Here is a 23051-nt window from a genome sequence, read left to right on the forward strand (position 1 = left end):
TAGACAGATATTTCAGAAGAGAAATCATCAGAACCATTTTGCTGTTGTGTCTTGCAGATCACTGGAACAAGTTCATGCAGTAATTAATACCACAGATATCATCACAAGGGGCTTAAGGTGTTAAGCCCTTTAATGCTGACCTTACAGCATAAGTCTTTTGAGAAAACAGGGATAAAAAAAGAAAATTCTCATTTTGGAGAAATTGTGGTTTGATAGTTAAATAGATAGGTATCACTCGGAGCTTTAAAGAGAAAGCAGAGCAAAAATGCAGGGCACTTCTCCAGGCCAAGCTGAATGCCCACAACTGGTGCATAACACATTCCTCAGGGGGGTTGCAGAAAGGTTTTATGCTGTCTTGTAAAGACAAGTGTACAGAGGTGCCTAGAGAGTTTTTTCAAAGCCTGAACAACTTCTCCTATATACTGAACTGCTGCTTTTGACAAGTTCCAAATCGTTGAAAATGAAGCAAGGGTGATAAAACACAACTGGCATACGGTCACGACCCCAGTCACAGCCCCTGCTCCAGGGAGGCTGCACATCGAGCCTCGCCGCCTACTGCTTCACGAACAGCACAGAGGAGCCAGAGATGAGTCAGCTTCACAGCTTCAGAAGCCCTTGGAAAACCAGCCTGGTTAAAATCACTGCCTTCCCACAGTATTCTCTTTCTTTTCCAGGATAGAACATGCAGGAGTCTGTGACTTCAATTAAACCGTTGACAGTAAGGAATTAATCACCTTTTATGTTCGAAGCTACCCTGTAGCCTGCTTGACACCCTGTACTCTCACTACTGTTCCCCAGCAGTTTTCTGCTGTTATTCACTCCCTTTTCACTCTTCAGGGGGAAGCACTAAGGGGGTGAGAATGCCCTGGCCATTCCTGTAGGTATGGCGGGGTGATTGTGCTTGCTGCACTCAACAACTCTTACTAGAGACTGGCTGGACTGTGATTAGATTCATTCTGAGCACAGTTTGACTCTGAAAGAATTACTGTGTAGCTGAGAAGATGTTTTCCTAAGTTCCTGTCACATCTGTAAAGAAAGACCACCAGTAGGATGAAGACTGGTCAAAGGTCTATACATAATGTACTAGCAGGCAAACTTTTTTGCAAACTTTTTAAAGTGGCTTAGATGCTGCTGTCTCTGTGCCAAGCTGCAGCTCCTTTCCCCAGGACTTCTCCAGCCTTCTGTAAAGTGAGAGTGACTGCCAGGGGACAGGGGTGGGCACCGGCGAGCTGGGATAGAGAGAAGGGCTGTGGGAGAGGGAGCAGGGCTTGGAGAAGGTGCAAAGGACTCCAGGCTGGCTCTCCCTCCATGGCGCACCATCATGGTAGGGGTTGCTCTGGTTGCAGCTGCCTCTAGAGGGCTCATTGCCTTGCCGGAGAAACAGCCGCCTTTGTTCTCGCCTCTGAAAAATACTCCATGCATCACATTGCTTTTCAATCTCCCCTTTATTTCCACTCAGCTCTCCGGTGGCTTGACCTCAAAAGCAGAGGCGTGGTGTGTGAGGGGTCTGTATGCCCTCACTGCCATCACCGGCGTACAGCAGGCACTCCCCATCGGGGAGGCAAAAGGGATGTGCTCCCTGTCCACCTCCTGCCTCCTCTTTTCATCCTTCAGCTCTCCGAAAGTTTAAGGCCTTAAATGCTGCGTTCCAGTGCACTTGAAGCCTGCCGAACATCTGCTCATACCAGTGCTTCTTCTGCAGAGCTAAGGCAAGTGTGTGCTGTGATTTTTGTTCTGCTCCTCGAGATGGGCTGACACAAAAACATAGGGTTCCAAGACAAATGCCACAACCAGATCTCACATCTGAACAAAATTTCTGATCAGAAAAAGGAGAAGCCCAGACATAATTTGTAATTAATTAATCCCCTGCTTTCTAACGGCTTCCTCAACTGAAGGAACTCTATTTCCAAACATGTGGAAGATATTAGGGACTGGCTTGCTTGTCAAGGATCAGTTGCTAAGTATATACTGCATATTTTCAAAGTTTTTTGGTTTTTTGGATTTTTTTTCCTGTGGGCAGGCACTACACCTGCAAGGAAAATTGTGAATATGCTGCTTTAACACTGTTAGCTCTGTTTAGTCATTCTTGTGACATTCTTTGTGAACTACACTGTATTTGTCAGTTTTAGATTTCATCTGCAGTTGTGTTGCCCGTTTTTTTAGCTTTATCTTACTGCAGGATAACTTTGCAAAGCAAGCAACTTAAAATCTGAAGCCCTTTGTTTTGCCTAAATTCTGTAAGCTTCAAAAGCCTCTGGAGTTTGTCTGCATTTGGTTTAGACTAGTCAAATGAAATGAGATCATCTCACTGTCTAGCACCTTACAAGGAGCTTTTGCCATCTGCTGCCAAAGGCAACAAAAGGGGTCTTGTTGGCAAGGTCAAAACGGGAACAGGCCATCAGTCCCCTGAAAGGCCACATGGTTTAGCAGTGGTGCAAAAATCCCAAGCAAGTCCAGGCCATGAGTGTCAAAAGCTGGGTCTGATAGCACAAGTTTGCCAGTATGGCCTTATAGCAAACTGACCTTCCACTTCTGTGAGGAGAGACGTCCACCTTCATCCCAGGATGTATACCCCATTCCCTCGGGGATATCACTGGTTGGGCTCATTTGTAACCTCTTTCCGAGGAATGGGAAGAGCTTCTGACAGGGAACAGTCTCTGCAGTGAGGAATGAAGATGAGACTGTGGCTGCTGAAGTTCAATTCTCTGGTGTAAATCAGTGAACACTGTACACAATGACAGTAGAAAGTCTTTATTGAAGGAAGAGTGTGAATCAAAGCAACAGACAAAAAACCAGACACCAATCATCAGAAAGGGAACAAACATTTGACTCGGCAGTGCTGTGTGCCAGATGCCCCAGAAAACAACAGGAGACTGTCATATTGTTGATGGTATTTTGTCATAATTATGTGCAATTTGCTTACAATGTTGTTCAGCACAGATAAAATAATTATCAGTCTTTACTTGGCTTCTTTCTGCAGAATGATTGTTTCAGTCCTGAAACAGTCCTTTTAATCTGTACTTCTCAGTGCCTCTGTGGTGAGAAGGTGAATATTTGTATGGGCATAAACAAATGGATTGTGTATTTAAGAGGCTGCCAGATTGATTTCATGCATTCTTGAAGGATAAATTCTCTGGGGACTGCTCACAATTGCTTTGGTGGCCTTGATTGATAAACTTTGTCTTGTGGCTCCATGCTTTGGAAAGTCAATTTGCATGTATACTGCCAATGATTATCACTAATTATTTTTATAAGGGAATCACACACAGGCCTCTCCTGAAAAGCTGTCCTAGAGGTGCTATATGAACATAAAGCTTTATGCTACAATGGTTTTTCTGGTGTCTAAGATGTGAACAAAATCACTCAGGAGTTTCAGCTGCTGCAGAGCTAAAAGAAGGATCCTTTCTGTAAATGGTGCTTTTTATTTGCACAGTGCTCACAGGCAGACACATCTCTTGAGGGAGTAGAGAGCAACACTGTAAAGTCCTCATAAGATAGAACACCCTCCTCCTTTGGGACCATTTGGGATCAGTGTAGATATTTATCAGATAATCTATGCTCCTCTGCATCATTTCATCTCAGCATCTGCAGATGCCATCAAGCTGTCAGGAATGTGATATTCACTGTGATTTTAGAACATTGTGTTGACTTTCACTACTTGAAAAAAAAGCTCTTCTCAGTCATGGTAAGTTTTCTTATAAAGGCTCTAGTGAATGAAAAAAAAAAAAAAAAAAAAAAAAGAAGAACAAAGTTCTTTGGATAAAAAGGGCCAGTTTTGGCTTCCACAGACTCATCACTATGTTCCAGGACAGCTCACTGCAACTGCCTGGAACAAAGATGGTACAAGGACAGTTGAAGTCCTCCTGCTAAAACTCCTCTGCCTGCTTCGTTCTCCATCACATTCTGCCTGCAGAGTACAAGCAGAGATCTGGCCAGAGCATGGCTTTGTGTTTGTGATTTGGGGTCAGATGTGACCCTGCAGAGTTTTTGTACCTTTCCAGTGGTGTGTGGAGGACTAGGGCTGCACCCTTCAACTACCCTTGAAGTTCCCTTACTCTGTGATGAAAGCCAAATTCAACAGAAAAGAGGAGAGAGAGCCCTGACCTGAGAACACATCCCTGGCTGCCAAACCTGCCAAGCCAGCAAACCCATCAGGATTCACTGAGCTCAAGGATTCTGGAGCCAGGTGCTGCAGAATTCCTTCCAGTATATGAAACCCTCTACCAACTTGGCATAGGGTTACCCACATACCCCAGTGCTTATTCACAGTCACTTCCACTTTGAATTGCTTCAAGATTTAAATGCTGTGATCACATCCCACAGCTTTCAATCAATTTGACTGGCCTCAGTCTTCCCACCTGGCTCAGGATGAAATTTTTAATGAAGTCCTAGTAGAGTTGGCCCATCCTGGAGAACCGATTTATTGCAAAACTGGCTATTTCATGTTAAAATGAATTATGCAGCCATGAAGATCATTCATATATTCATACCAAAATAGTCAGATGTTTCTTCCGTGTGCTTTTGATTTTACAATTAATTGAGCATTCATCATTTTTTCCCCTTTAAATTACATCAGGTAAATACACTATAGCTTAAAAGAAATCCAGGCAGTAATGAGGCCTGTGCTACATTATGTTCCCGGCTATTGGTGGGCTTTGAGATTATAACCATCAGCTGAGTTTTCATTGCTCTGTTTCAAGATGAAAGATCTATGAATAACAATTTGTTTTGTTGCATACCCTTTGTTGTAAGAAGAATGCATGAGTCCATGTATGGACCAGTTTCCTATCAAAGAATGTGTATTGTCTTACCCCTTACATTTCAGTCTCCTGGTCCTAAAGCTTGCAAGTGTCTACAGAATGTCCCTTCTTTTTATTAACCTATCAAAACAAGATGCAGAAGAGTGGCTTTTGCAGAAACATGTCAGTTTACAAGCTTTCAGTATAATGTGAGCTGCTTTAATAAAATACTACAGCAGTGATTTTGTTCCTTCAGCCTTCAAAATTTGGATCAGCTTTTAAGACTGTATTAAAGTCACCATCAAAACAGTGTTCTAGCTACTAAAATAGCTAAAAAAGCTTCTTCAAAACCCATCCTCACATGCCTGATTAATAAGTTCAGTTTTATAGCCTAACTAGATAAACTTCATTACTGCGAATATAAACTCAGAAACCAATTTAGTCACCAAATAGAATATAAGCCACATTATTGGTACAGTTCATAAAATAAATAGCTTCCAGTAATACTAACTAAAGCCTTCTCCCTCCTCCTGGTGACTGAAATGTTAAAACAGAAACAGTGAACATTGAAAAAGTTCCCTTCTGGCCTCACATTCATTCAGGGTGATGGAGTTAAGCTTTCTGTAGCAAGCCCAGTTCCCTTTCTCTGATGGAAACCCGTGTTTGGTGCAGAGAAACCACTTGATAAAAGGGGTTTGGGTAATTTAATCTCAGTATTTCAATAAGCCTAAGTTGGAAAAAACATACATTTACTGATTTTTCCTAGAAATGCCTCAGTGTTAAATATATCCATTGGTACCTAGGGTGACCGTAGGTAAAATTTGTTATATACAGTTTTAGTGTATGTATATATTATATATATATAAATAAAACATATATGAACAAATTTATGTCTTAGATGCTCTTCTATCAGATGCTTAGCTTCCATTTCTGTAGGATTAAGATGTTAATTAAGATTACAAAATAAGGAAACCATATTCAGTTGGAATTCTAGACATTACCCTAAAGCTTATGGATATGATACATGCAAAATGCTAGGTAGTGTTCTGCTTACATTGCAGAGAACAGAGCTTTAATTTTTAATGCTGCAGAAGTGCTCTTTATCACTGTCTTCCATATCTTCAAGCATATCAGCATTTCATACATGTTGCTAAAACAGTTGCCTGAGGTGCTGTTGAACATCTGGATCACTCTCTTTTTCCATTAGGCTAAGTATACATCATGGCAGAATTAAATGTGCTTATTCCCAAAAATAAATGTTCTATTTGATGCTAAAAGGGAAGTGAAAGTTTCCTAAACACTTCAAAATTTTGCACTGAATTTGTATAACAGGGCAGAATTTCCAGTTGCTTCAGCCAGGGAAGCTGATGCCCTCTCCCAAAAACTGCTTGGTGGGTTGTCTCCAGAGGCCACTACTTTTCTCCCTGCCAAAATAAAGTGTGAGCACCCAGGATACAATTATTTCCACTTCAAGGAAGAAGTGTTTTATGCAAGCTCTCTGCTTTGAAAAACATTTAGTCACTGGTAAACCCTACAGTGAGTCAATGGTCCAACCATGGATGGGTCAGAGGGTCCTTATGCCTTAAAAAACACTAATAAATCACTTAGATGGGAAAAAAAGGAGGAAAAAAGCAGTAAATGGACTGAGCTCTGAGTATTAACACAAGTATACTTGAATAATACCATCTTATACAAAACAGTATGATCAAAGGTGTTTCACAACTTCAGTCGAATTTTGGGCATAGCTCTGCATTTGAGAAGGTGATGGCACCTGGCATTTCTTCTGCAAAAATAGCTTGCCAAAAATATCCTCCCACTTTGCTGAGTTTCCCCATCCCTGAAAAAACAACCATGTGTCCCTTGCATACATATGTTGTAAAAGAGTATAAGCCAGTTGTAAACCACTCTTTAGCAAGAGTCAGACCTAAGACATCCCTATTTTTGTGTACAAAAGCTATTACAGACCATCTGCAAAGTGCTTTTTTAGTTTCTGTAAGACTTTAAAGTATTATTCAGAACAGACTTGCTAGACTGTCTCTTTTTCACTAATCTTTGTTGCAAAGAGAACCAAGCCAGGTCAGAGACAAAGAGACAAAGCATTCTGCATACTGGGAAGCCACATCCACATGTTCTGCATGGCCTGGCCTCCTGGTGCCAGGTGGGGTGGCTCAGCCATAGGAAGAGGACAAAAGTGCAGCAATGACATCCATCAGGCCAAGGCTGCAGCCACATTTTGCAGATTTTTGCCTTCATCTTTGGTCTCCAGGCTTTTCAGTATACTGCCTAAAAGGAATGTCTCTGTGTATAGAATACCCTTGGGACAGGAAAGAACAGGCATGCTTGCACAGGGAACCTTTTCATAGCACTTTAAAACTTCCATCAGAAATATTTGACTTAACACATCAAAATTATTAACTCAGTCTTGGTAAATTATTTGACCTACAAATATCAACCAATAAAAATTGTCTGTTTTTCTCTGCATATTTTCACCCTGACACATACCAATAGGTAATAAGCATTTTTATTCCTGTTTTCACTTCAACAAATGTCTCTTAGAGCATCATTTTAGCTCTTTCAAAAGAACCACTTAGAGTAGATATCTGTAAGTAACTTTACGACTATAAAAGCTTTATTAACTCAGACTTGATTCACACCAACATTTTAACAGGGAGTCCCTTTTCACTTTCAAATGTTCTTCCAGTCTATCAACTTTTACATCATTCTCAAAGGCTGGCTCTAAGTCAACAGCTTAATTTCCCAAGTCAAGTAGCAGTACATTTATTTACACTACTCTATGGGGGCAGTTTGCACTGGGAAGCTCTATGTTTAAAAGGGTGTAGACAATAATTTGACAATAAATTGTCCCTGAATACGAAGCACAAGCACACACACACACACACACACACACACACACACACACAGAGACAGAGAAAGAAAGCATTTTGCAAATAATAGGATTGAAAGCAATAAACACTCAAAGCATTCATGCCCATTTAAAAGGACAGATGGAGCTGTTTGGGCCTATCAGGTCAATAATCCACAGACTAAGAAGGATTTATATGATAGATTGTAATGGCTTCAATCTACTTTAAGAGGGAAGGTTACAATAACTTGGAACAATGCTCAGTATATTCAGGAGCCTGATGTGATAAATAAGAATTAACACAGTTATTTAAAAATCAAATGAACAGGTGAAATAACGGGTTTTTAAATGCTCTTTTCTAGATCTTCAAACTGCCTCAGCTTTAATACCAGGTGTCACAACAGTGAGTCAGAGGCAGGCTGGCAGAGCAGCCTTTCCCCGGGGAGCAGTGCAGGGCCCAACCTCCCTTCTCTTCCCAACTTGAGAAAACCAAACGCATGACCTTGGGGTATAATGGGAAGATGCTTATTGCACATGTTGTTTTTTCTTTCTCCCTTAGTTGACCTTTCAGCAATCCCTGGCCTTTCACAGGCTTACACCTGCCATGAAGTAGCACAACCTCAGCTTAAAGGAGGATGCCCAGGTGCTAATTTCCAAAGGAAAGAGGCAATGGTTTCCACCCGGTCAGAATGGATCATCCTTACCTAGCTTGTTACAGGAGCAGGGTGAAAAGGAGTTTTGAAGATCTTGCTTCTTCTGTTTGCTCATGACTTTGGCAGCTTGATCTTTGGTTAGGCAAATGTGTGACAGATTTTGTGTGTTCCCTTCTGACCAAGCAGGCATACCATTTCTTGGGTGCACTATGAATCTGATTTAATGAGGTAGGCATTTATTTTAGTGTTATATCTGGGTGTTAGTATGAGTTAAAGATCTCTTCTACTCTTCTGCGTAGTTATCTGTTTCTGTATTCTCTTCTAAAGAGCCCTTCCTGTTTACAGATTCTTGGCTGGGACCTCCTAAGATTTCCCTACCACATTTCTTAAATTTCATTTATTCTTCAAACTATTTTTTTTTACTTTTAGCTGCATAACATATTTGGAAACTTCTATACTGCAGTCAGGTCAGCAGTAGTCTCCTTTCTTTCTCTAGCTATACCATAGTTGTTATGACTGTGCCTGTCAATATTGTTACAAGGCTGTAGAATTAGTTGTAGAAGGCATGCCCTTACAAGCTAATGAAAGAGGTATATTTAATTGTGTTTAAAAGCTAGGGTAGGTATGAGGAGCACCTCTAACAGAAAGGCATTTTTCCTCATGCAGGACAGTGGGCACATTCTCCAGCATTCTGTTTGAACCAGCTCATTTCAACTTTCGTCCCAGAGAGCAAAGCTCAAAGTACTCCTCTTCCTCCTGTTGCTGAGTAAAGTTAACTGAGTGATGTCTGAGGCACACGGATACTTGTGATCCCATTGTGTGTCCTATTAAAATTGATGAAACAACAGAAAAGCCCCAAGGAATGCTGTGAGCTGCTCACCACACATTCATATTGCTCCTTCTCAGCTGCAGCCCTGGAAAGCACATGGTTAAACACACTATGCTACACTTTTCTCTTTCTTTCAAGAAGTTCAAAAGACTTACACCCACCAGCAGCAGAAATTTGTGGGAGCTGAACAATGGAAGGGTGCTAGGAGTTAACTGCTTGGGCTTTGCTGTGTGTTCCTGTTCCCCCGATGTGTGAAACGTATGTGTATGTATAAGATATAAGCAGCTTGAAACATGGAGGGGGTTTTTAATTGAAATGTGTTCTTTTGTTAATATATGTGTATACAAATGGAGTCTAGTCTGTTCTGAAATGTGTTTGAACTAGAGAAAAATGAACCCCTGGACTTCAGTGTGAATTTAATTGTTTATTTTATTTGTATACAGTAAGACTGGAGGGGAACGGGAAAATAATGGTAATTTAATTGATCAGATGCTTTCTTTGAGGATGATAGCCCATTTAAAAATGTTTGTTCTGTTGTTTTTTATGCAGTCCTTGTTTCTGTGTCTTAGATGAAAAATAATACCTGTTTAGGAAGATAGCAGGGGAAGAACCAAGAGAATTTATGTTGCTTGAGTTTTGCTAGATGTTGCTTTATTTTCTCTCTTTCCTGAACAAAAGGCCGGGAGCAGCATCTTTGAGTGTATGAAGCTTCTTCTCCATTTCTAACATGCTGTCATTCTTTTCCCTATTGAACAGTGAAGTCCTACATAGAAAATTTGAAGAGAAGAAAGGGTTGGAGAGGTTTAGCAGTTCATAGTTATTCAGTGGAGAATTTGAGCAGGTATTTAACTTAGCCTCAGAATTAAAGGCATGTTTAAATAATCTTTTAAACTGGGTCCAGGATTACAAATGAATGTAAAAAAGGTTTTCTAACAGGCATTGGAAGAAGAAGTAATTTTAATTTGAGATTATGAATATTTAAATAGAAAATCATAGAATTAAGGACTAAAAAGAACCACTTGTGGTTGAGTTGTCTCGATTGGTCTGAAACAAGGTGATATTTTCAATTTGAGTTTTATGAAGAATTTTAAAACATATTTTGATAGTAATTTTAACTGATAAGTTGTTTTGTGCCTGAAAAGCAAACTAACCAGACTATAAAAAATATCAAAGTACAATGTTTTTACCTTTTTTGCATGTATGTCATACGCCCCTGAGCTCAATGGCAGCTATTATTAAGAATAAATATTTTAGTAAAATTGACCCAAATTCTAAAAAAAATATTTCTGTAACTCCATATAGAATCTTTCTCATTTCAAAGAAAAATTTTATCCAGCTATGATCTGTATATTGCAGGAGCACTTTACCTCCATAACCTACTGCCCTGCACATTCCTTCAAATGTCAGGGTATATGCTGACTTAGAAAGGTTATTCCAGCAAATAGATAACTGTGAGTGACCAGAGTAGCAAGAGAGGCAGTGTGTCACTGTCAGCAGTAAGGCATCAGTCTGTGATGGTGGATCAAGGGAATGTTTGAATGGAGCCGTGTGTCATGTTCTAATGTGGTGATGAACACAGAAGTCTGGATAAGGCTGAAGGTCAAATTTCTGATATGTACAAGGGGTACATGTTCACTGACTGTGGGAGATATTACATCACTATGCAGGCAAAAGGGTCTTGTGATGAGGTAAATTAGAAGAAGCAATGACAGAAATATCAAAAGTTCTCAGGGGAACTACTGACCTCATTGAACTGGCTGGGAACTTTGCCACATGATGTACTCCACTCCTTTGTCTGTGTTACAAGATCCAGGGTACCTCAGGGTTTGCATGTCAAAATGTGCCTCACAGTTGTAAACTGAATAGGAACTTGCCCGGGCATCTGTTCTGTCTTCTTCTTTGCCCGAGTTCACTCCCCTGCCCAAGCAGAGGCTTTTTCACACAGAAGCTTAACTATGAGGGATGCCAAACCTCATCATATAGTAAAAGGTCCCTGTCAGGGTCACAAAGAAATAAAATATTCTGACATACTATAGTAGAATGTCATCTCCCTAGTGGCTAGGAACTGTGGAACATGAGTCTCTCCTTCCTGCCCCTGTGCAGGCTTGCACAGGCGGTCTTGCCCCAGAGGCAAATCTTCTACAATCCCAGGTCAACAGTGTGGAACTGAACTCCTTTTGATTATCTCACATTTATGAATGCATTCAAAGTTTCCATATGTGAGGGGCAGATTATTTTAATCATGAAACTTTAAGCTGCTATTTATAACAACTAGAGCTAGCTACATCTGGTGCCTCTGAGCTCAGTCCTTTCATGCAAGGGTTTGTGTCTTTACTTGCTGCAGAATATTAGTATTTCCATATCCTCCAAGCCAAAGGCTGTAGTACCTTGTGAGTCCCCCAGACTGCAGGCACCTACAGAGTGCCTGAGCATGCAGATGTCCTAAAACAATATCAGCAGTAGAGAGGAAAACAAGTAGGGAAAATTGAGTTTAGGTATTTTGTCTTGACAGATTTTTTTTTTTTTCTCCAAGGTGTCAAGGGGGCAGGGTGATATAAGTTCCCTTCAACAGCTGACCCTCTGTGATAACCCACTTGACTTTACAGCACATTACTTATGGATCTTTTCCATAGTCACTGCAACTGTTTTAATCTCAGCATTCAAACTGACCAAAGATGTTCCAACAGTTTGCCTGGAGCCCAGAAATAAGCTCTCCACAGCCGAGAATTCAGGTTTTACTTCAAACTGACCAGAGGGTATTTAGCAGTGGGTAGCTTGTGTTTATCAAGTATTTCAGGCTTTGTCTGTGCCTTCTAATTAAATCAAGCCAACATAATCATAGAATCAACATCACAAAAATCAGGTCAACGTACACTATTCATAAATTATCACAAAGCATCTGTCACATGCTTAATCTGCTTTTTAAAGTGGGGTGCTGCCTTTGCTTAAGCTTGTGTCTTAAGCTACTGCTTTAGTCCCTGGTTGTTTGAGAGTGTGTGATGGGAAGGCAAGATTACTTATGCTTGCATGTACAATATGCAGTATAGAAGCAGCTGACTCACTATCAAGCAGGATCTCTAAACAAGTTGTTTTAATGTTGGGACTGAAAAACTAGGATCCACAGTAGCAGCCCTTCATGTTTTTAAAGATAGAGCAGAGGTGGGGATTAAGGAATTGCTCTCTTTGGTCTGCAATTGTCATACCGCATTTTATGACATAGAATTCTCTGTGTTGCTGGACTGAGTACATGCTTTCCTTCTCAAAGTAAACAGTACAATTTCCCTCTTTACTTTGTATTCTGCAGCCATGGTAATGATGAAGTGTGGGGAAAAGTGTGTTTTATGTTGCATGTACTGTTAAGTGGAAGGAAGACGTAAAAACCATGTGTCTGTCAACCTTTTGCCTGTGTACCTGTATGAGCTACCAAAATCTTGGAGGTAGACAGCTGTAGAATATAGAACACCAGTTCTTTCTCCTCCAATATTAAGTGATGATATAGAATAGCAAATAAAGCCTTCAGTCTAGCCTCAACTCATGTGCTAATGTGTGGCTCTTGGAACAGCTGCAGGAAGGGAATAATAGCTGAGGTGGTCATTGTTGCAACCAACATTTTGGGCAATGCTTGTTGTTCTAAGCAGTCTAGCTCAGGCTGCTCAGACATTGGAGAGTACTGCATTTCCTCAGCTATCCTTCATCACAAGCATCTGAACCACCACCCTTAACAAGTAGCCAAGAAAGCAACCATTAGATCACGCTTTTTTTTTTTCCATACCTCCATGAGTATAAATGGAGAGTCAATTTTACTTAAGATTGTCGTATTAGGATTCTTCTTTGGTGTCCCAAACACTGTCTAACAATAATGGGCCTGTCCTTTCTGGTGAATAGCACTATCACTTTAGCTTCATATCACCTTAATTGTCCAAGCTGATTCCACTGAGGATATACATCCCTGCTCTACAATGACACAGGATCAAGCAAAATGTTACCAGAATTGGCAATTGCGATGTTCACAGTAATGCTTCTTGTACTCAAATAATGTTCTGCTTTAACAGTGGAAAAAGCAGGCAGCCCTTTCCATAAGGGCTGTAACAATGGACCTGTCAGTCACCTCAACATTTTTATTCTGATAAAATGGGTTTGTTCAAATCTTATAGGGACTTCTTTCACTGCAGTTGCATATATTTGCATAGTGATTCTCAGATAAGTGCATGCCAATAGCCACTTCTGTGAACAGATGTTGACAGAAGTATCAACAGAAGTATCAGAGGTACGTGAACAGCGATGTCTTTTTACATGCACAGAGAGAAATGCATAATCTAGCAGTATGCTGGAAATTTTATTTCTACCTTCCAACATGTCTATCAAGTCACTGCATGCTAATCAGCCTTTGCAGAAGTATTGATGCTTCTCAGTAATATCAAGCAAGAATTTAGAATAAGAAAGGGAGAACCAGAAGAGGTATGCTACAGTAATACTGTTTATAGAGACAATGTATGCATATTTTATGGTATCTTTTTAAAGAAAAGCAACATTCAATTTAAAATGCTGTGTTTGTCAAACAGTGGAGTGGTTGAATGTGTCCTTAGCTGTTACCATATCAATAATGTAGCAAATACTGAAATAAATGCCTAAAACTTCAGTTGAAATAGGCTGTTTTAATAATAAGAGTCAATGAATCCACTTGGCTATCTAAATCTCCCTTGCATGGTGGTATTATCAAGATGAAGTCTATGAAACAGAAATGCTTAGCAGAGAGCTGTCACGGGCCAGGATAATAGAATGGAAAAGAGAACAAATTTTAACTAAAGTTTCAGCATACTTCATGCAATAAAAATACTTGTTATCTAAAAACTAGTGATAACCTACTTTGCTGATGATAAAAGCAAAGAAGGCATATGTTTCCAGATATTAATATATTTTTCAGGCCAAAATGAAATTATGCAGCATGTAGCCCAAACTCAGAATCAGAGAAGTGAAATGCATTTAATTCTCTCTGTTTCTGTTCCTCCTCTGTTAATTTGAAGCAAGGAAAGAGTGCTATTCCAGCAAAAACTCGGTTTCTATAACTAAATACAAAATCTGAGATGCACTTAGACTATTAATTTTTTCAGGTTTCTATTGTGACTAATATGAAATCTATCCACTTTAATTTTTATTTCTCATTGTTGTTTATTTTAAGCTGGCCATAACTAGCATTCTCTGAACTTTGTTTCTCTGAATTTTGTTTCTTCTCTTTTAATACTTGCTTTTGGTTTTCATTTGTAAAAAAAAAAAAAAAAAATCAGTTTTTCCATTCCTAGAAACAGTTTAGTAGCACATTCTTGTTTTTTATTAACATGGCAAATCATTAGAAGCAGAGCTTTGCTCCTCTGGAACTCTTTTATTTCTGACAGGGAGCAGAAAACTTGATGAGACCATGCTAAAAAGAAAGCAGAAGGGCAAAAAGAAGAGGCAGGGAAAATTAGATATTCAGTTGTCAGGTCCAGAAGTTCTGTCCTGAAGGTTAATTTAACTACTCCAAACATATATTGAGAATTGCCAGCAGAGGAAACCTTTTGCTAGTGGTTGTAAGGCATAATTTTTTAAATGCTAAAATGGGTTTTCACATGACACTCTGAATACTTGCCTGAATTTTTGTCCCAGTTTGCCAATCTTGGTGTTTTGAGGCTGAGAAGGAAGGAGGCATATCAGTCACACATCATTCTCAGGTATAAAATCCCAGTCTGCTCTTTTCCCCCCTTTTACTAAAAATGATAGGACTCATTTACAAATATGTTTGCTGTAGGTGAATGACAAATTTTCTAGAAGTCATGGCTAAAGAAGAAAAGTAGGGTGAATTGTTACTTAACTAGAGTGGGTCTGCACCTACTTCACTATGGGTCTGGCTAATAATCAGATATTTGTTATAGCCTATACTTGAAGTGGTCTGTGGTTTCTCTTGCAGTTCTCTACATGGAGATCTCTTGCATTTCCTACTAGAAACAGAGAGTTAAAGATCTTCTGTCTGGTTCTTTATTATGAGCATTTTTTATGATACAGGTACGTATTGTCATCAAATATTACTAGAAGCCACATTTAACATAAAGTTTATCAACCTGTTTCACATAATGCCTTCCTATTTGAGAAAATGTCTCCAAGAGTAATTTCTGTCACTCTCTATGTAAGAATTTCTCACAGGCTGAAATTTTTATCTTAGTGACTTTGACCTCTTTCAGAGATGCAAGATTCCCTTGACACTGCTGTAGGAATGTCACTACTAACATCACAGAATCACAAGGTTGGAAGAGACCTTCAAGATCATCAAGTCTAACCCATGCCCTAACACCTCAACTAAACCATAGTACTGAGTGCCACATCCAGTCTTCTTTTTAACACATCCAGGGATGGTGACTCCACCGCCTCCCTGGGCAGGCCATTCCAGTACTTTATCATTCTTTCCATAAAAAACTTCTTCCTAATATCCAACCTATATTTCCCCTGATGCAGACTGAGACTGTGACCTCTTGTTCTGTCTCATTGCTGCCTGGAGAAAGAGATCAACCCCACCTGACTACAGCCGCCTTTCAGGGAGTTGTAGAGAGTGAGAAGGTCTGAGACCTCTGAGTCTCCTTTTCTCCAGGCTAAACACCCCCAGTTCCCTCAGTCGTTCCCCACAGGGTTTGTGCTCCAAGCCCCTCACCAGCCTCGTTGCCTCCTCCAGAGTGCTCAAGCATCTCAGCATCCTTCCCAAACTGAGGGGCCAGAACTGGACACAGCATTCAAGGTGCCAGGACAGGGGAAGAATGACCTCCCTGCTCCTGCTGGCCACAACATTCCTGACACAGGCCAGGATGCCACTGGCCTTCTTGGCCACCAGGGCACACTGCTGGCTCACATTCAGCCGCTGTCGACCAGAACCCCCAGGTCCCTTTCTGCCTGGGCACTGTCCAGTCATCCTGTCCCCAGCCACAGGGGGTTATTGTGGCCAAAATACAGGGCTTGGCACTTGGAGTTATTAAACTTCATCTTATTGGACTCTGCCCATCCATCCAATGGTTCCAAGTCTCTCTGCAGAGCCCTCCTTCCTTCCAGCAGATCGACACATGCTCCCAGCTTAGTGTCATCTGCAATTTTACTAAGGAAAGACTCAATCCCCTCATCCATGTCATCAATAAATATACTGAACAGAACTGGCCCCAGCACAGACCCCTGAGGGACACCATGGTGACTGTCCCCAGCTGGATGCAGCACCATTCACCACCGCTCTCTGGGCCCAGCCATCCAGCCAGTCCATTAGATTCCAGTCCATGTTGTTCTTTCTAACTACTTGGGGTTTCAAGCCTCTTCCTGTATCTGAAAACAAAGAAGATTGAAATTGGCCACAGAGATTTTGAAAAATTTTCCTTTAACATGATTGTTCATATTGGTTGCTACAATTTATTTTAGTACCTGAATAAACCTTGAATACCTTGCTTTTCTTTAGTTCTCACTGTGGATTGCCCCCTCAGTAAGAGGCTGACAGGTTTTGACAGCATTTATGAGCTTGAAGTTGGCACAGTTGCAAAAAAAAAAAAAGGAAATCTTTGAGCTCTTGACATTATATAGGTGCTAACTCATAGGTGCTCATAATATTGTACTGTGAACTGGCTTGTTTGTGAGATGCTTAGATGGCATAGGCTTAAAGGAAAATCCCAAAAATTAAGGATTTTGACCATCTCTGTTGCTACCATTTGATTATTCAACCATAGTGATTCTGTTCTATAATACAGTGTTTGTTCTACCAGGTTTTATAGAACTGACTTTCATACTCAACACTAAGTGCAGTTATGGATAGATAGGCTAGGTTGTTTAGTAAAATCACAGCTAAACATACAGACTTTTAGATCTTGAAGTTTATAGAGTTGCAACACCTTCCTCTGCCAGGGCTCTTGTACATATACTGTATTTTAGTATATTAAAAGTGCAGCAGTCTGCATCCTTACAGGCATTCAGTTAGCTTTACTTTTTGAGTTTCATTTACATGTTCTGAGTATCAATTCAGTTTGTTTAGTCACTTTTCTTTATAGAAAGAAATTCTCTGTATTTTCTTTATATGCCAGTCTTTATAGCAGAGATTTGGTAAATAGCGTTCTATCTAGAGGAAAATTTATCTGACCCAACCACATATTATATGAAGGAAGTTGCACTAAGAGATGGCAAAATAAGTACCTGAGTCTCCATAATATAACAAATATCTAGAAGGAAAACATGACAAACTAGAGAGGAAAAGCTGCATGAAGGAGACCTTGAGCCTTTGGCCATAAACATAGTTTGACTTTATCAAGGATTTAGGGGAATCACAAGGACAGTAACTTACCTGCAGATTTCTCATGCCTGTTGTTTCTGGTTATCTTCTTTAGTAATTTTTTTCTGATAAGCAGAGGACTAAGCACAGCTAAAGTCATCTTAAGACTTGTTGAAGATGTTAAACATGAAATGGTTACTTTGGTGTACAGTGAGTCTGAGCTGGCTTATGTCAAGGAGTGATATTTAGTACATTCTACTAAAAATATGTGTGTAGCTATTCAGTATTTTTAACTGATTAAAAATCAGGGGTTAAGAAGTCTGATCTCTGGAACTATTTCTCCAATGAACCTATTTTTCTTTTAATAAAAATAAAGTCACTTTTTGGCAGGGTTCTCTATAACCAGTTGACAAGTCTATTTAAGTCTGCTTCCCAAAGTTTTATTTTTGTATCCTATTTGTCACCAGCTAATGAGCAGTGCAAAGTATCAGTTGCTGAAGCATGTGGTTCGAGCAGCACTGGACTCACTGGGCACTGATTACCAACTAACTTCTGTTTTAATAAAGCTCCAAGAATCAGCTGAAACTTGGTTGTGAGTGTTGTTAGAACCACTTCCACATGTTAGCCTATGATTCAAAGGAGACATCATTACTGTCTCTTCAACTAAGTTTTAAAAAAATACCCTTGGGCCTTTGCCAGGTGTTGTGCTTAGTGACAGTGAGAAAATAACAAGCTGATTAAAACTCTAGTCTTTTATGCTCTGTTTATTGGGGGTTTTTAACCAAGCATTTAAAAGCTCCATGTATGATTTTAGGACTCCATGCACACAGGAAAGAAGTGATCCTGACACAGAGTTGATAATTGAATGTAAGAGGCAAAATGTAAAAATGAGAAAGGAAGCACTGACAGCATTACACAGAGAGAATTTTTTTGTTTGTTAAGATTAGTGCTAAGGTAGACATGTCTGTTTGTTTGTTTGTATAAGAAAGCAAAAGAGAATTTGGTAATGATAGATGAAAAACAGAACAATAAGGTAACTTAAGGGGCAGATTAGTGAAAGTGGAAAACTTTATCTGACAATCTTGCAGTGCAATAGTGGAAGCAGTGGTATGTTTGAAGGAAATAAACTGGTCAAGCATCTATTTTTCTAAGTACTGTCCTAAGCTCCTCCTTGTTCTGCAGAACAGTGAAAGTAGGTATGACTGAAGTGAGTGCTGCAATGAATAAGAGTTCTGATAAAGTTTGTAAAGGTCTCATCAAATTGCCACTCCATCCTATGCATCTTGCTGCTCAAGCCTGGAACTATTAAAGATTCCCTTGTAACTAAAAGAAGAAGCATTTTGCCTATTACAATACAAGTGGTGCTTTAGACTAGGTAAATACTTCCTGGTTCTTAACATGCTATTTAAGATTCCAATTCCCATTTCACATTTTATCATTTAGGTATTAATCTTTGACTCATCCCTGACATTCTCTTTCACACCTACAAGTACTTTGGTGTACAGTATGTTTTGGAATTTAACAAATTTAGATATACTGCACTTTGCCAGAGAATGACTAGAGATGGAACACTTTTTTCCAAAGCTAGCCAAGTTAAAAAAACCACTTCTGCAGCCTTAGCAAGACCATGTGTGTCAGGGCAGCTATTGCACCCTAACGCTTTGGAGAGGAATAAACCATGCAGGTAGAAGAAAAGTTTTCAAGCTATCACTAAATTTTGTTTTAATACCTTTGTTGTGTATGCATCTCTGTGTATGTATGTATCTTCTCTCTGTAGAAGTTTTAAGCTACAAGTATTTCAGATAGGAGCAGTTCTGCTTTATATATTTAACGGATGATCTCTCAGGATCCTATACTTCAGGATCTCTCCCAATATTTCCTAGCCTTATTCAGTGACCTGTAAGACATAGATCAGACAACGAAATGTCTCATTTCTGTTTTTATTTTTCAAATTGATTGTATATTTGCTAGTGGAGATCCAAGACATTTAAATGCTGTGCAGCACATCAACAACATCTGGTTGGGGAGTCAGATGCCAATGCTGGCTTCTTCCTAATGTACCATTGCACTTATGTCATAGCTGCTAACCCCTGCTGTAAAGCGGAGGTTGATATGTGGCAGAGATCAAGACTTCAAACACATTGTCCTACCTGTAATTTGGGTTCCATTCTGTGTGCTGGAGCCAGAACAGCTATGTCCTGGAGGAAATAGCTCTCTGTGCATTTATGCTGCTGGCCTTTAGCTTGATGGATTTGTTTGCTTGTTTTTTCCCTTATCATCATCACAAGTTAGAGTCCTGAATCTCATGTTGTTGGTTCTTTGTGCATGAAGGAACAACAGAAACTGAAAAATTGCAGAAAGGATGAAATGTAAAAATATTAATCTCAGAAGAGCACTAACAATTAAGTAAGTCTTGAGAAGGGGGTGGAAGTTTGTGTGGATATACCTTACTAAAATGTATGGAGCACTTAGGTATTGTGCCAGTGAGTTGAAACAACATGGTCTGTCCTTTCATTATGTTGTCTGTTATTCCCCTGTTTGCTTCCATGGACCAAGGAAGCTCTTCTTCTATCACTTTTTGCTACTGATTTAAATGAAAAAAATATTTAAATGGTAAATTCTTTCAGGCAGGGATTATTTCTTTATTGCCTGACACAGCAGGACTTTTGAGTCATGACTGCAGACATTAGGGAATCAGGCAAATTACGAGGAAGAATAGTAATGGAATAGTGCAAATTGTAAATTATTTATTTCCTGAAGATTGTTTAAAGCAGATGTACACAATGCTTAGTTGAATCTCTCAGCAAAATCCAGATCTGCAATGAATAGAGGAATGAAATGCAGCTGGGATGGAGCTGTCCCTTCTAACCACAGCAGAAGGAATGCATTCAGTTAATTACATCTTGGATGTATGATTTTCTCAATCTCAGGTCATGATTGGGCTCCTTCTCCCAGCCAGCTCTAGGTTTAGACAGGGCAGAGTTTCACAGCATAGCAAACTGCTGGGAGGAAGGGAGCCTGTAAAACAGCAGTGGCTGCAGAACTCTTTGCCAGAGCTGTTTCAGTTGTTTGCTTTGCCAACATGCTGCTGCCAGGGAATTTCAGTTCCTTCCAGAAGCAGCAGTTGCTGCCTCTCTAATTCCCCCAGAAGCAGTGGAGACACAAGTTCAGCTTCTGGGGCAGAAGAAAACCCAGTGCCCATGGGGCTTTTCACTGACACTTTTGGGAGCAGTAGCATTTGCTGTTGCCTTGCAAGGGGGCAATTCAAGCCACTCTATTTCACTAGCCAAGTTTTAGCTTTTAACAGATTCAGAGTATTTATTAGTCACTCCAATCTGAACAGACATTTATCTGGTTACTCTTGAATAAATAATCTTTTTCTAAGGGGGAAGGGTGGATCTTTCCACTGTGATTGGCTGTCCTCTTTCAGTCCTATCTTATCCCTTCGGAGTCTAGTGCTGAATCTTGGACTCACCATTTCTTCCACCATTCACCAGCTTCATTTGGTGAATGTGATTTAAAGGGACAAACCTAAGTGGTCATTTTTTCAGAGCGCAAACATGACAAGAAGTCTATACCTAGATGTGGGAATTTATTTATTACAATACAAGTAGAAATACTTGTGAGCTATAAGAGTGAAAAAATTAATGGGTATGAAAATATAAGGACACCTTATTGGAATAATAATTGCAATAATTCTGTCTTGCACCAAGGGAGGAATAACCCCATGCATCAATACAGGTTAAGGATTGATCTACTGGAAAGCAGCTCTGCAGAGAAGAATCATGAGTTCCTAGTGGACAACAAGCTGTCCATGAGCCAGCAGTGTGTCCTTGTGGCCAAGAAGACCATTGGTATCCTGGGGTACATTAGGAAGAGCATTGCCAGCAGGTCAACAGAGGTGATCCTCCCACCTTACTCAGCACTAGTGAGGCCACATCTGGAGTACTATGTCCAGTTCTGGGCAAGAAAGACTTGGAACTCCTGGAGTGAATCCAGTGGAGAGCTGTGAAGATGTTTAGGGGACTGGAGCACCTCTTCTATGAAGAAATGCTGAGAGAGCTGGGCCCTGTTTATCTAGGAGAAGAGATTACTCCAGATGGGAAAGTTTCACTTCAATATGAGAAAAAAACTCTTTACTTTGAAGGTGATAGAGCACTAGAACAGACTTCCCAGAGCAGCTGTTGAATCTCCTTCTCTGGAGATATTCAAAACCTGCCTGGACATGATCCTGTGCAAACTGCTCCAACCAGGAGTTTGGATGAGATTTGGTGACACAAGTAGGCTTTTCTTTTTGTACAAATAATGACAATATATGGCTTTATCACAATTCTCCAGAGGACTGGGAAATCCAGTGGATTATTACTTAGTGAAAAATCTTTGCAGAAGACAGACAGAGCTTAAATAGCAGAGTGCTTGAGGGGCTAGACAAATAGTTATTTTAAGCTTCTAAATGAATTTCTTCATTGTGAAGACAGTGATCAACTGTGTTCTTCAAATGTTCTCACATTTTAGTCTCATGGTGGCTTTCTAGTCACCTACAGAGGACTAGAATTCTCACTACAGTGAAGTAACTGAATACATTATTTCTACATGACACATTCTAGTTACGTCATTTTCCTCAATTATTCATGATATGCATCAGAGGAAAAAAAGGGGGGAAATTACAATTTGCAGCAGAATAATTGGGAGATTTTAAGAAAAGAAATTCTAATCATAAGGATCTTGGAACATTAGGAAGACCTACAACAGAGGTTGTGCTATCTTTCAAGGGAAGATTTAAACTGTAGGTTAGAGAAACACCAGTGAAGAATGAGCTTGGTAAAGTTATTTCTGATGTGGTACACAGGGATTAGAGAATTTTTTGAGTCTCCTTCTGCCTTGCATTTCTGTGAACCTGGGCTTTTGTTGTTGTTCGCTATGCATTTATTGATCTATCCCACTATACTCTTTCCCATTTAAACTGCAATTCTGCATGAAGTACTGCCTTCAAAGCCCTTTTCCGTTTTCAGTACTCTTTTTCCTGAAGAGCACAGTACATCTCTCTTTTATTAAACACACACTATCTGTATGTTCCAGTCCTCACTTCCTCAGGCTTTTAGAGTTGTTTCCAGCAAGTTGTGTTTTCTCCTAGGCTCCAGGCATTGAGAGAAAAACTACAGCCTAGAAGCAAAAGTTTGCATAACTAAAAAAATGTTAATGTCTCCCAATATGCAGTATTCACATGGGGCTTGTAGAAGATGGGCATAAAAGCCATATTGATTTCAGTAGTGCCAGCATTTGCCTAGAGGAGCCCATGATACACATTAGAGATGTTATATGCTATTGATACTGTTCAACTAGTCCCTTTCCTTAGGCATGCTCTAATTCAGTTATATTTCATATCCTATTTTCATGCTAAGCCATGTACAGAGCAACTTTACAAGGCCATGTAGTTCTAGGACAAAGGAGAGTGGCTTTAAATCAAAAGAGTGTGGGTTTAGACACAATAGTAGGAAGAAATGCTATGCTTTTAGGGTGGTGAAGCACTGGAACAGGTTGCCCAGAATAGCTGTGTATGCTTCATCCCTGGAAGTGTTCAACGACAGACTGGATGGGACTTTGAACACCCTAGTCTACAGGACAGTGTCACTCCTATGGCAGGGGAGTTGGAACTAGATGATTTTAAGGTCCCTTAAGCCCAAACCATGCTAGGATTGATTCT

General features: G+C 40.0%; 1 long non-coding RNA gene across 2 annotated transcripts in view; it reads left to right on the top strand.

The window, feature by feature from the left end:
• LOC146768282 (uncharacterized) overlaps positions 1–15022 on the top strand; it is a 65859-nt gene extending 50837 nt beyond the window's left edge. For both annotated transcript variants that reach the window (XR_014952714.1, XR_014952713.1), the window contains exon 3: positions 58–15022. This is a non-coding gene — a long non-coding RNA (uncharacterized LOC146768282). The remainder of the gene's footprint in view (positions 1–57) is intronic.
• Positions 15023–23051: the final 8029 nt, after the last annotated feature.

The sequence above is a fragment of the Lonchura striata genome, chromosome 2 (assembly GCF_050655825.1).
Source record: "Lonchura striata isolate lonStrDom1 chromosome 2, ASM5065582v1, whole genome shotgun sequence".
Classification (NCBI taxonomy): domain Eukaryota; kingdom Metazoa; phylum Chordata; class Aves; order Passeriformes; family Estrildidae; genus Lonchura; species Lonchura striata.